Genomic DNA, 14445 nt, shown 5'->3' with positions numbered 1-14445 from the left:
GCCGGAGTGGTGCTGACTGGCGACTCTGTGGTGGGAAAGTCCAATCTGCTCTCCCACATCACCCGCAAGGAGTTCTGCCTCGACTCCAAGTCCACCATCGGCGTCGAGTTCGCCGCCCGCACGCTCCACGTAAGACCAGATTTCCTTGTTGTTCCCCACCTCCTCCTCCTCCTCAGTTAGATATGCAGCTTATTTTCTTCTTCCCTGCGCTCCAGATGCAGATTATTGCTGCCAAACAAGACGAGCTAGCTAGTAAATCGATTGCTAACAAATCAAATCTGAGTGAAAAGGTACCACTTTTCTGAGTAAACTCAAGTTCATGTGCTTCAGTAATTATTTGAAGATGTAGTCAAGTTCATGCTTCGGTAGTTGATGCTCTTGTTATACTCAGGTCTGTATTATACAGAGATGCTCTAGTACAAAGGATAACAGTGACCTGTAGTTCATGTTGATCAACAAAATTATTGCCAATAAAGTTGATACACATGTTGACATGTAGGAGTATTTGGCAATTCACAACAATCATGTTATACTCAATTCTTGGTGCTGCTATTTTCAGTTTGTAAAATTAGAGTGCTGAAGAAGTGTATTTTCCATTTTGAAACTGAAAATAAGCTGTCAAAACTGAAAGAAATTGGAGTACCGATGATCTGCTTGTACTGTCATTTTTTTGTTTGGATTGTGCACCAAAAGAAACTGTTGCCAATCAGTTAGTACCATAATTATTGACACGGATTATTTAGGAAAATCCATGAGGTTTTCTTAGATGCAAAAAAGTTATGTTTGTTGTGTGTATCACAAATTCAGTTTTAGTTCAAGTGAAGTTTCCTGTCCTTTAGGTTTATTCTTATCAGTGAAGTCTAGTTCCAGTGAAGTTTTAGGTTTATTCTGAAAAAATGCGTTCTTCTTATAAATGAGTGTAGCTACAAATGTTAGACATACTCCGTCAAGTACAGTAGTGCGCATATCTTTGAAACATCTTGGAAAATATGCAGAGTAGTTGTTGATGTTGATCTCCAGCATGTATGCAGAGTAGTTGTTTACTGAATTTTAGGAGTACACTGACTGAAGCAAATTTTAGAATGACTGAATTTTCAGCCAAACTCCGCCTATGTTGTCTCAACATAGCCGGTCCCAAGCCCGGGTAAAGGAGGAGGGTTGTGATAGGCTTGGCGAGCCAACGTAAAAATTCAGCCACTCTTATGGAGATGAAACCCAAAAGATTTTCGTTGGGGCGTAACCCTCTCAGCGACGCGCCACATCGAAACCCGGGTGTGGTGGAAAATGGGCAAGGGCCGGGCCATCACCCCCCAAGTGGCGCGCCGTATCTTGATCCGGATACGGTGGCAAGTGAGGAGGATCGGGTCGTCGCATCCTTAGTGGCGCGCTACATCGGCGCCCGGATATAGTGGAAAATGAGCAAGGGTCTTCGCATTTGACTCGACGAGTGCGAAGGGTAAGGAAGCTAGCCGAGCCTAGGAGGATTCGCTTAGGTAGCTGGAACGTAGGGTCTCTGACAGGGAAGCTTCGGGAGCTAGTTGATGCAGCAGTGAGGAGAGGTGTTGATATCCTTTCCGTCCAAGAAACCAAATGGAGAGGACAGAAGGCGAAGGAGGTGGAGGATACCGGCTTCAAGCTGTGGTACACGGGGACGGCTGCAAACAAAAATGGCGTAGGCATCTTGATCAACAAGAGCCTCAAGTATGAAGTGGTAGACGTCAGGAGACGTGGGGACCGGATTATCCTGGTCAAGCTGGTAGCTGAGGACTTGGTTCTCAATGTTATCAGCGCATATGCCCCGCAAGTAGGCCACAATGAGAACACCAAGAGGGAGTTCTGGGAAGGCTTGGAAGACATGGTTAGGAGTGTAGCGATTGGTGAGAAGCTCTTCATAGGAGGAGACCTCAATGGCCACGTGGGTACATCTAACACAGGTTTTGAAGGGGCGCATGGGGGCTTTGGCTATGGCATCAGGAATCAAGAAGGAGAAGATGTCTTAAGCTTTGCTCTAGCCTACAACATGATTGTAGCTAACACCCTCTTTAGAAAGAGAGAATCACATCTGGTGACTTTTAGTAGTGGCCAACACTCTAGCCAGATTGATTTCATCCTCTAGAGAAGAGAAGATAGGCGTGTGTGCCTAGACTGTAAGGTGATACCTGGGGAGAGTGTTGTACCCCAGCATAAGCTGGTGGTTGCTGACTTCCGCTTTCGGATTCGTGTCCAGCGGGATAAGCGTGCCAAGGTCGCTAGAACGAAGTGGTGGAAGCTCAAGGGGGAGGTAGCTCAGGTGTTCAAGGAGAGGGTATTTAAGGAGGGCCCTTGGGAGGAAGGAGGGGATGCGGACAATGTGTGGATGAAGATGGCGACTTGCATTCGTAAGGTGGCCTCGGAGGAGTTTGGAGTGTCCGGGGGAAGGAGAAGCGAAGATAAGGATACCTGGTGGTGGAATGATGATGTCCAGAAGGCGCTTAAAGAGAAGAAAGATTGCTTCAGACGCCTATACCTGGATAGGAGTGCAGACAACATAGAGAAGTACAAGATGGCGAAGAAGGCCGCAAAGCGAGCTGTTGGTGAAGCAAGGGGTCGGGCATATGAGGACCTCTACCAATGGTTAGGCGCGAAGGAAGGTGAAAGGGACATCTATAAGATGGCTAAGATCCGGGAGAGGAAGACGAGGGATATTGGCCAAGTCAAATGCATCAAGGACGGAGCAGGCCAACTCTTGGTGAAGGACGAAGAGATTAAGCATAGATGGCGGGAGTACTTCGACAAGCTGTTCAATGGGGAGAATGAGAGTTCTACCATTGAACTGAATGACTCCTTTGATGAGACCAGCATGCGTTTTGTGCGGCGCATCCAGGAGTCTGAGGTGAAGGAGGCTTTAAAAAGGATGAAAGGAGGCAAGGCGATGGGCCCTGATTGTATCCCCATTGAGGTGTGGAAAGGTCTCGGGGACATAGCGATAGTATGGCTAACCAAGCTTTTCAACCTCATTTTTCGGGCAAACAAGATGCCAGAAGAATGGAGACGAAGTATATTAGTACCAATCTTCAAGAACAAGGGGGATGTTCAGAGTTGTACTAATTACCGTGGAATTAAGCTGATGAGCCATACAATGAAGCTATGGGAGAGAGTCATTGAGCACCGCTTAAGAAGAATGACAAGCGTGACCAAAAATCAGTTTGGTTTCATGCCTGGGAGGTCGACCATGGAAGCCATTTTCTTGGTACGACAACTTATGGAGAGATATAGGGAGCATAAGGAGGACTTGCATATGGTGTTCATTGACTTGGAGAAGGCCTATGATAAGATACCGCGGAATGTCATGTGGTGGGCCTTGGAGAAACACAAAGTCCCAGCAAAGTACATTACCCTCATCAAGGACATGTACAATAATGTTGTGACAAGTGTTCGAACAAGTGATGTCGACACCGATGACTTCCCGATTAAGATAGGACTGCATCAGGGGTCAGCTTTGAGCCCTTATCTTTTTGCATTGGTGATGGATGAGGTCACAAGGGGTATACAAGGAGATATCCCATGGTGTATGCTCTTTGCGGATGATGTGGTGCTAGTTGACGATAGTCGGACGGGGGTAAATAGGAAGTTAGAGTTATGGAGACAAACCTTGGAATCGAAAGGTTTTAGGCTTAGTAGAACTAAAACCGAGTACATGATGTGCGGTTTCAGTACTACTAGCTGTGAGGAGGAGGAGGTTAGCCTTGATGGCCAGGTGGTACCTCGGAAGGACACCTTTCGGTATTTGGGGTCAATGTTGCAGGAGGATGGGGGTATTGATGAAGATGTGAACCATCGAATCAAAGCCGGATGGATGAAGTGGCGCCAAGCTTCTGGCATTCTCTGTGACAAGAGAGTGCCACAAAAGCTAAAAGGCAAGTTCTACAGGACGGCGGTTCAACCCGCAATGTTGTATGGCGCGGAGTGTTGGCCGACTAAAAGGCGACATGTTCAATAGTTAGGTGTGGCGGAGATGCGTATGTTGAGATGGATGTGTGGCCACACGAGGAAGGATCGAGTCCGGAATGATGATATACGAGATAGAGTTGGGGTAGCACCAATTGAGGAGAAGCTTGTCCAACATCGTTTGAGATGGTTTGGGCATATTCGGCGCAGGCCTCCAGAAGCTCCAGTGCATAGCGAACGGCTAAAGCGTGCGGAGAATGTCAAGAGAGGGCGGGGTCGACCGATTTTGACATGGAGGAGTCCGTTAAGAGAGACCTGAAGGATTGGAGTATCGACAAAGAGCTAGCTATGGACAGGGGTGCGTGGAAGCTTGCTATCCATGTGCCAGAGCCATGAGTTGGTTGCGAGATCTTATGGGTTTCGCCTCTAGCCTACCCCAACTTGTTTGGGACTAAAGGCTTTGTTGTTGTTTACTGAATTTTCAGCCAAGTTTGTTTCTGAACAGTACCGACATGGAGCGGTGTAGTGGCCATGTATAGTAGTGTAGTTGCCCTGTAGTGACCAAAAATTTCAAATTATTCTGATTAATTCAAATTAATCCAAATAAATTTGTTCTCTATACAATATTCAGGACAGATCATTCATTCAGATTTAACAAGAAGCTAGTAAGAGTACTCCAAAATGTATGTGAAATGTGCTCCTACTAAAAAAACAGGACATTATGTCTATCAAATCTTGCAGTTCTCCTTATCAAACGCTCCTTTCCCTTGCTCTGCACCTCTCTCTGCTGCTGCTCTTCTTTTCCTGCTACTCGCTGCTGCTCTTCTTTTCCTAATCAACAATAAATATCTGTTTGGTTGATTGCCTTGTAGAGGATCCTTTGCATATAAACTACTCCTAGTGAAACTACAACACATTCCAATCAATTTATGTTTGCTTATTTTTGTTTTTACTCTCTACAGGAAATACTTTGGCATGGTACAGTTTGACCAGCCACAGGACCAAATCAGTTAACCTACTCCCTTTAGTCTGCATCAAGGTACAAATCTTTTAACTGAATTTTAACAGTCTGGTGATGTTTTCACTGACATCACAAGTTAAATGTTTCCTTGCATGTTCAACTGAATTATGGCCGAGTTTAGATATTTAACAAAATTATGACTGTCAGCATACTTTATTAAGTAATGTGTAAAAGATCGGTGTATATCTCATAAGATGTTTATTTTGTGGAGATTGACCATCCTATATGGAAAACAGCCGGACTAGTTACAAGCCCTTGTGCGGGTGTCCATGTTCTGCCAAAAGTCTCCAGCTCCTCTTGATTTCCTCCTAGATTTTGATTTCTGAAGTCAAACTAAAGCAAAATTTGTTAATGCATTTTAGAATTTTAGAATGACTGAATTTTCAGCCAAGTTTGTTTCTGAACAGTAGTGACATGGAGTAGTGTAGTGGTCCTGTAGTGACCAAATTTTCAAATACTCTCTGTAAGTTGGTGAAAATACCCCTTATATACTCTTACAACCTGGGATTGCAATTGCAATTGCAGTAGTTGATAAAGCTAGATTGATTACAACATGTAGGCCTTTTCTACTAAAGCTAGATTGCAATTGCAGTAGAAGATAATCTCATACCATATCATCTATTGATGATATGGGATTAGCAAAGGCCTTGCTTGCCTCATTAGTTGCTGTAGTTGCTTGTCACATTTCTGTAAGTTAGTTTTCTGGTTCAAAACTTGGTGAAGAAACTGGGTTTCGGCCCTTTATCGAAAGATAACTGATCAGAACTTACTGCAGGTGCATGTTAGCGCCTGTATGCTTTGACATTGTCGAAACTGAAAATTTGCAAGAGTTTGATGTTTATACTGATGTCGAAACTGAAATTTTCCTTACTATTGTTAGCTGTTGAACTTTGTACTCCTCTAGTGGTAGAGATTACTAATCCATGCTAAATTGAAATTTTCCTTACTATTGTTAGCTGTTGAACTCTGTACTCATGTGCCATGCATAAATAGTGTTATCTTGAATGACTGATCTAAGTCGCATTTCTTACGAGTTAATTTTTGATACAGCAAGCAACAGCATGACGAAGAGATTACAACAACAACAGTCGCTACAGATCAATCGACAGGGGAAGAACAGCAGAAGACCAGAGATTGTACTGTACCTTCTTCTTCAGAGAAGATCAGCAGCGAAGAACAGCAGGTCAGCACGAGCATGAGCTCCACCAGCAAGCATGCAGCGTGGGCGAGCGTACATGCACCCGAGCGTGGGTGATACTCCAATCGCAGCGGCGCCGGTTTTTGGTCACCGGAGGAGCTTACTGACGAGCTCCAATGGCAGCGAGCGGCAGACCACCACGGCCAGGCGAACCAGCAACCAATCGACAGGAGAAAAGTGACCTGGAGGACCAGAAGATCACCCTGAAGCTGTTGAGCCGCTCGGGGAAACTAGAGGAGGAGCGACGGTGCTGAGCTCGTGTGCGGAATCGGCGGCCGGAGTGGGAGGAGACGGGATCGATTCCGTCGATCAGCGGCTTCCCAGCAAGCGTGGCTCAAGGAGGGCGTAGGTATCGGCGAGGCGGAGCTCCTGATATGCTCGGGAAGGACTGAGGAGGTGCGACGGCGCCGAGCCCCTGTGCGGACGCCGCTGCCGGAGGGGGAGGAGACGGGCTCGTTTTTGGAGTGAGGGCAGCTCCTGTGCGGAAGCAGCGGCCGGCAGCAGGGGAGAATCTGCAGGATAAGATGCAGCAGCGGCAGGAGCTCCACCGGCCTGGAGCCCGACCGGCGGCAGGATCTTCCCGCGACTAGGGCCTGCGTGCGGGTTGATTTCAGAGAATTCAAAGTTGGGGGAGGGTGTTTTTGTAAAAAATGCGGTAGTTCAAATTTGAAACCCCCTGCGACATGTTTTTCGGGACGGAGGGAGTACTTTTTATCTTACTTTTATAGTGGATGTTTTATGCTGTCGTTTTTGGGGGGTTTGTTTCTACCTATTAGAGCATCTCCACTCGTTCGGCCTCCTATTAGAACATGGTGTAGTCGCCGTCGTCATCCCTGCTGCACCACTGACCTGCGTGGTGACGCCGTCATCCCTGCTGCACCACTGACCTGCGTCGCCAATGCGTGGGGTGGGGGATTTGTGTGTGTGGGGGGGGGGGGGGGTGGACGGCCCGGGCGCCTCCTCGTCACTGTCGTCGAGGATGACTACGCCGTCCTCCTCGCGTCCGCGGCGCTGATCGGCGATCTCCTCGAGGGCGCGGCGCTGATGTCTACTACACAACTTTATTCTTGTAGACTCGTGTTGGGCCTCCAAGCGTAGAGTTTTGTAAGACAGTAGTATTTTTTCCTCAAGTGGATGACCTAAGGTTTATCAATCCATGGGAGGCGTAGGATGAAGATGGTCTCTCTCAAACAACCCTGCAACCAAATAACAAAGAGTCTCTTGTGTCCCCAACATACCAAATACAATGGTAAATTGTATAGGTGCACTAGTTCGGTGAAGAGATGGTGATAAAAGTGTAATGTGGATAGTAGATATTGATTTTTGTAATAGGAACAATAAAAAACAGCAAGGTAGCAATTGATAAAACAGAGCACAAACGATATTGCAATGCTTGAAAATGAGGCCTAGTGTCCGTACTTTCGCTAGTGCAATCTCTCAACAATGCTAATATAATTGGATCATATAACCATCCCTCAACGTGCGATGAAGAATCACTCCAAAGTTCCTATCTAGCGGAGAACATAAGAAGAAATTATTTGTAGGGTACGAAACCACCTCAAAGCTATTATTTCCGATCAATATATCCTAGAGTTCGTACTAAAATAACACCAAGTTATTCTTTCAGATCGATCTGTCAAGAGTTCGTACTAAAATAACACCAAAGCAAATTCAGATTCATAATACTCAATCCAACACAAAGAACCTCAAAGAGTGCCCTAAGATTTCTACCGGAGAAACAAAGACGAGAACGTGCATCAACCCCTATGCATAGATTGCCCTAATGTCACCTCGGGAATCCGCGAGTTGAGTGCCAAAACACATAACAAGTGAATCAATATAATACCCCATTGTCACCATGGGTATTCATATGCAAGACATATATCAAGTGCTCTCAAATCAATAAAAGTATTCAATCCGATAAAACAAAATCTTAAAGGGAAAACTCAATTCATCATAACAAGATAGAGAGGGAGAAATACCATATTATCCAACTATATTAACAAAGCCCGCGATACATCAAGATCGTCCCATCTCAAGAACACGAGAGAGAGAGAGAGATTAGACACATAGCTACTGGTACAAACCCTTGGCCCCGAGGGCGGACTACTCCCTCCTCATCATGGTGGTCATCGGGATGATGAAAATGGCCACCGATGATGATTTTCCCCTCTGACGGAGTGCCGGAACAGGGTCTAGATTGGTTTTTCGTGGCTACAGAGGCTTGCGGCGGCGGAACTTCCGATCTAGGGTCTCCGCCGGGGTTTTTGGAATATTTGATGATTTATAAGGCGAAGAGGGGGTGTGGGAGGCCACCGAGGTGGGCACAACCCACCGGGGCACGCCTGCGGCCTAGGTGCGCCCTGGTGGGTTGTGCCCCCCTCAAGGCACCCCCAGGTGCCGCTCTGGCCCATTGGATGTCTTTTGGTCAATAAAAATCCACAAAAAGTTTCACGATGTTTGGACTCCGTTTAATATAGATTTCCTGCGATGTAAAAAACAAGCAAAAAACAGCAACTGGCACTGGGCACTGGGTCAATAGGTTAGTCCCAAAAAATGATATAAAGTTGCTATAAATGATTGTAAACCATCCAAGAATGATAATATAACAGCATGAATACTTCATAAATTATAGATACGTTGGAGACGTATCATTGGCACGCCATCTCCTCGCGGACGTAGTCCTCCTGCGCCCATTTGAGGGTTGTCTCGGCGGCAGCGGCCATGGCCTCATGCTCCTTCTTCACAGGGAGCAGCCCCGACTCGATCTTCAGCCTGACAAGGCAGGAAGAGGGAGGAGAGTGGCCATGGCCTCCCTCGTTGATGACGAGGGGCCGCCGCGGGTGCGGCGTCCGAGCGACGTCTCCTGTGGCTCCGGCTTGACGGGGCGGAGCGCCGCTGGTGATCCGGAGGAAAGGGAGTCCAACGATGAGGAGGTGGCCATCTCCATTCGCCATGGCGGCGAGAGAAGGAGGGGCGCCGGGTACTCCTAGCGCGGCCTGTTGCCGGCCTCGATGTGCTTGAGGACGGCTTCGAGAGTGCGGCCGGGAATGCCCCACCATTGGCGCCGCCCCTCTGAGTTGAGGCGGCTACGGGGCTCGACGCCATTCGTGGAGGTGTGCTGGTCTTTGTGGCAGCGGTCGAAGTATGCCGTCCATTGCGTGTGGCTGTCAGGGGTGTACCTCAACTGGTTCTGCGCTTGCTCTGGCAATGACGACTGGATGTGCGCTATCTCGTCGCGCCGATCAGCATCGGTGGCCGCCAGAGGCACTGGAACACCTACGGCGCTCAGCCTCCAAGAGCCCGACACCCGCATGTCCAGCGGGGCCGGGTAGTCGGCCTCGTAGAGGAGGCGTGCCTCATCCTCTTGCAGGTGGCGGCGGCCGAAGCCGTTGGCCTTCGCACTGTCTCCTGGGTAGCTGCTACCTCTTTAGCTTGCGTTGGTTTTTCCCTTGAAGAGGAAAGGGTGATGCAGCAAAGTAGAGTAAGTATTTCCCTCAGTTTGAGAACCAAGGTATCAATCCAGTAGGAGACAACGCACAAGTCACCGAATACCTGCACAAACAATCAACAACTTGCACCCTACGCGATAAAGGGGTTGTCAATCCCTTCAGGGTTACTTGCAAAAGTGAGATCTGATAGAGATAGATAAACAGTAAAGTAAATATTTTTGGTATTCTTGGTTTATAGATCAAAAAGTAAAATATTGCAAAATAGTAGATCAAAAACTAATATGACGTAAAAGAGATTCAATATAATGAAAAAGAGACCCGGTGGCCATAGGTTTCCCTAGTGGCTTCTCTCATGATAGCAAATAATACGGTGGATGAACAAATTACTACCGAGCAATTTATAGAAGAGAGCAAAGTTATGACGATATCTAAGGCAATGATCATGAACATAGGCATCACGTCCGTGTCAAGTAGACCAAAACGATTCTGCATCTACTATTATTACTCCACATCGACCGACTCCTGCCTGCATCTAGAGTATTAAGTTCATAAAGAACAGAGTAACGCATTAAGTAAAATGACATGATGTAGAGGAATTAACTCAAGCAATATGATAAAAACCCCATCTTTTTATCCTCGATGGCAACAATACAATACGTGCCTTGCTGCCCCTACTGTCACTGGGAAAGTACACCGCAAGATTGAACCCAAAGCTAAGCACTTCTCCCATTGCAAGAAAGATCAATCTAGTAGGCCAAACTAAACCGATAATTCGAAGAGACTTGCAAAGATATCAAATCATGCGTATAAGAATTCAGAGAAGAACCAGATAATATTCATAGATAATCTAATCATAAATCCACAATTCATCGTATCTCGGCAAACACATTGCAAAAAAATATTACATCGCATAGATCTCCAAGAACATCGAGGAGAACATGGTATTGAGAATAAAAGAGAGAGAAGAAGCCATCTAGCTACTAGCTATGGACCCGTAGGTCTGTGGTAAACTACTCACGCTTCTTCTGAGAGGCAATGATGTTGATGTAGAAGACCTCTGTGATCGAATCCCCCTCCGACAGGATGCTGGAAAAGGCCCCTAGATGGGATCTCACTGGTGCAGAAGATTGCGGCAGTGGAAAAGTGGTTTCGTGGCTCCCCTGGATGTTTTCAGGGTATATGAGTATATATAGGCGAAGGAGCTAGGTTAGGAGACCCACAAGGGGCCCACGAGGTAGGGGGCGCTGATAACCCACAAGTGTAGGGGATCAGTTGTAGCCTCTTTCAATAAGTAAGAGTGTCGAACCCAACGAGGAGCTAAAGGTAGAATAAATATTCTCTCAAGTTCTATCGACCACTGATACAACTCTACGCACGCTTGATGTTCGCTTTACCTAGAACAAGTATGAAACTAGAAGGACTTTGTAGGTGTTGTTGGATAGGTTTGCAAGATAATAAAGAGCACGTAAATAAAAAGTAGGGGCTGTTTAGATAAAGAAGTAATAAAGTAAATATAGCGAGTGTGGAAAAGTGGTGGTAGGAGTTGTCAAATTGTCCCTAAGCAATTGACTACTTTACTAGACCGATGGCAAGTTTTATGTGGGAGAGACATAAGCTAACATACTTTCTCTTCTTGGATCATATGCACTTATGATTGGAACTCTAGCAAGCATCCGCAACTACTAAAGATCATTAAGGTAAAACCCAACCATAGCATTAAAGCATCAAGTCCCTTTTATCCCATACGCCACAACCCCCTTACTCGGGTTTATGCTTCTGTCACTCAAGCAAGCCACTATAAGCGAATCATGAACATATTGCAACACCCTACAGCGGGAATCCCTCACGCTTGGGCGACACTGAGGACACAATAGGATAGCAACATAACCACAAGCAAATTAAACCAATCATAGCAATTCATCAATCACCGATAGGACAACGAAAATCTACTCAGACATCATATGATGGCAACACATCATTGGATAATAATATGAAGCATAAAGCACAATGTTCAAGTAGAGGGTACAACGGGTTGTGGGAGAGTGGACCGCTGAATATAGATGGGGAAGGTGATGGAGATGTTGGTGAAGATGGCGGAGGTGTTGGTGTAGACCGCGGTGATGATGATGGCCCCCGGCGGCGTTCCGGCGCCACCGGAAGCGAGGGGGAGAGAGCCCCCCTTCTTCTTCTTCTTCTTCCTTGACCTCCTCCCTAGATGGGAGAAGGGTTTCCCCTCTAGACCATGGTCTCCATGGCGTGGGACGGGTGAGAGCCCCTCCAAGATTGGATCTATCTCTCTGTCTCTCTTTGTTTCTGCGCTCCCCGATTGTGCCCTTTCACCGTTTCTTATATATCCGGAGATCCGTAACTCCGATTGGATTGAAACTTTCGCCCAGATTTTTCTCCGAAAATTAGCTTTCTTGCAGCAAAAGAAGAGCGTCAACCGCCTTACGGGGTGCCCACGAGGATCAGGGGCGCGCCCCCTGCCTCGTGGCCCCCTCGGGCACCGTCTCACGCTGATTTTACTTCCCGAAAATCATAAATATTCCAAAAAATATTCTTCATCCGTTTTTATCCCGTTTGGACTCCATTTTATATGGGTTTTCTGCGAAACATAAAACATGCAACAAACAGGAGCTGACACTGGGCATTGGATCAATATGTTAGTCCCAAAAATAATATAAAAAGTTGTCAAAAGTATATGAAAGTTGTAGAATATTGGCATGAAACAATCAAAAATTATAGATATGATGGAGACGTATCAGCATCCCCAAGCTTAATTCCTGCTCGTCCTCGAGTAGGTAAATGATAAAAAAGATAATTTTTGATGTGGAATGCTACCTAGCATAATCTTTATCATGTAATCTAATCATGGCATGAATATTAAGACACGAGTGATTCAAAGCAATAGTCTATCATTTGACATAAAAACAATAATACTTCGAGCGAACTAATAAAGCAATCATGTCTTTTCAAAACAACATGGCCAAAGAAAGTTATCCCTACAAAATCATATAGTCTGGCTATCCTCCATCTTCATCACATAAAATATTCAAATCATGCACAACCCCGATGACAAGCCAAGTAATTGTTTCATACTTTTGATGTTCTCAAACCTTTTCAACTTTCACGCAATACATGAGCGTGATCCATGGATATAGCACTATAGGTGGAATAAAATATGATGGTGGAGGTTGTGTGGAGAAGACAAAAAGGGAGAAAGTCTCACATCAATGTGGCTAATCAATGGATTGTGGAAATGCCCATCAATTGATGTCAATGCGAGGAGTAGGGATTGCCATGCAACGGATGCACTAAGAGCTATAAGTGTATGAAAGCTCAAACTGAAACTAAGTGGGTGTGCATCCAACTTGCTTGCTCATGAAGACCTAGGGCATTTGAGGAAGCCCATCGTCGGAATATACAAGCCAAGTTCTATAATGAAAATTCCCACTAGTATATGAAAGTGACAATATAGGAGACTCTCTATATGAAGAACATGGTGCTACTCTGAAGCACAAGTGTGGTAAAAGGATAGTAACATTGCCCCTTATCTTTTTTTGGCGGGCTTCTTTGGCCCCCTTTTTTTATTTAGGCTTCTTTGGCCTCTCCTTTTTTATATTTTTTTGTGGGGCAATGCTCTATAATGATGATCATCACACTTTTATTTACTTACAACTCGATATTACAACTTGATACTAGAACAAAGATATGACCCTATATGAATGCCTCCGGCGGTGTACCGGGTTGTGCAATGATCTAGCATAGCAAAGATATCAAAAAACGGACAAGCCATGAAAACATCATGCTAGCTATCTTACGATCATGCAAGTCAATATGAGAATGAATGCTCAAGTCATGTATATGATGATGATGGAAGTTGCATTGCAATATATCTCGGAATGGCTATGGAAATGCCATGATAGGTAGGTATGGTGGCTGTTTTGAGGAAGATATAAGGAGGCTTATGTGTGATAGAGCATATCGTATCACGGGTTTTGGATGCACCGGCGAAGTTTGCACCAACTCTCGAGATGAGAAAGGGCAATTCACGACACCAAAGAGGCTAGCAATGATGGAAGGGTGAGAGTGCGTATAATCCATGGACTCAACATTAGTCATAAAGAACTCACATACTTATTGCAAAAATCTATTAGTCATCAAAACAAAGTACTACGCGCATGCTCCTAGGGGGTAGATTGGTAGGAAAAGACCATCGCTCATCCCCGACCGCCACTCATAAGGAAGACAATCAATAAATACCTGCTCCAACTTCGTTACACAACGGTTCACCATACGTGCATGCTACGGGAATCACAAACTTCAACACAAGTATTTCTACAATCCACAACTACCCACTAGCATGACTCTAATATCACCATCTTTATATCGCAAAACTATTACAAGGAATCAAACATATCATATTCAGCGATCTACAAGTTTATGTAGGATTTTATGACTAACCATGTGAATGACCAATTCCTGTCATCTCTCTAAATAGATATAAGTGAAGCAAGAGAGTTTAATTCTTTCTACAAAAGATATGCCCACGCTCTAACAAATATAAGTGAAGCAAAAGAGCACTCTATAAATGGCGGTTTTCTATGTGAAGAGAAACAGGCAATCCAAACTTCAAATGATATAAGTGAAGCACATGAAGCATTCTATAAAGACATACTCAAAAGATTTAAGTGAAGTGCAATGAGCAGTCTATAAATCAACCACGGACTATCTCATACCAGCATGGTGCATAAAATAAAAAGTGAAAACTAAATACAAAAGACACTCCAAGACTTGCACATATCGCATGAATGAAACGAATCCGAAAACATACGATACTTGTTGAA

The 14445-nt window shown here is 45.3% G+C and overlaps 1 long non-coding RNA gene across 2 annotated transcripts; it reads left to right on the top strand.

Annotated features, from left to right (window-relative positions):
- Positions 1-211: 211 nt before the first annotated feature.
- LOC123090969 (uncharacterized) lies at positions 212-6091 on the top strand. 2 transcript variants are annotated; one of them, XR_006442685.1, is made up of 3 exons: positions 212-290; positions 4890-4966; positions 6003-6091. It is a non-coding gene; the product is annotated as an uncharacterized lncRNA (long non-coding RNA). The 2 variants fall into 2 exon arrangements; XR_006442684.1 differs by having other exon boundaries at positions 5999-6083.
- The last annotated feature ends 8354 nt before the right edge of the window (positions 6092-14445 follow it).

Source organism: Triticum aestivum, chromosome 1B, assembly GCF_018294505.1.
Source record: "Triticum aestivum cultivar Chinese Spring chromosome 1B, IWGSC CS RefSeq v2.1, whole genome shotgun sequence".
Lineage (NCBI taxonomy): Eukaryota > Viridiplantae > Streptophyta > Magnoliopsida > Poales > Poaceae > Triticum > Triticum aestivum.
Note: the sequence above shows the minus strand (reverse complement) of the source record. Positions and strands in the feature narration are given on the sequence as shown.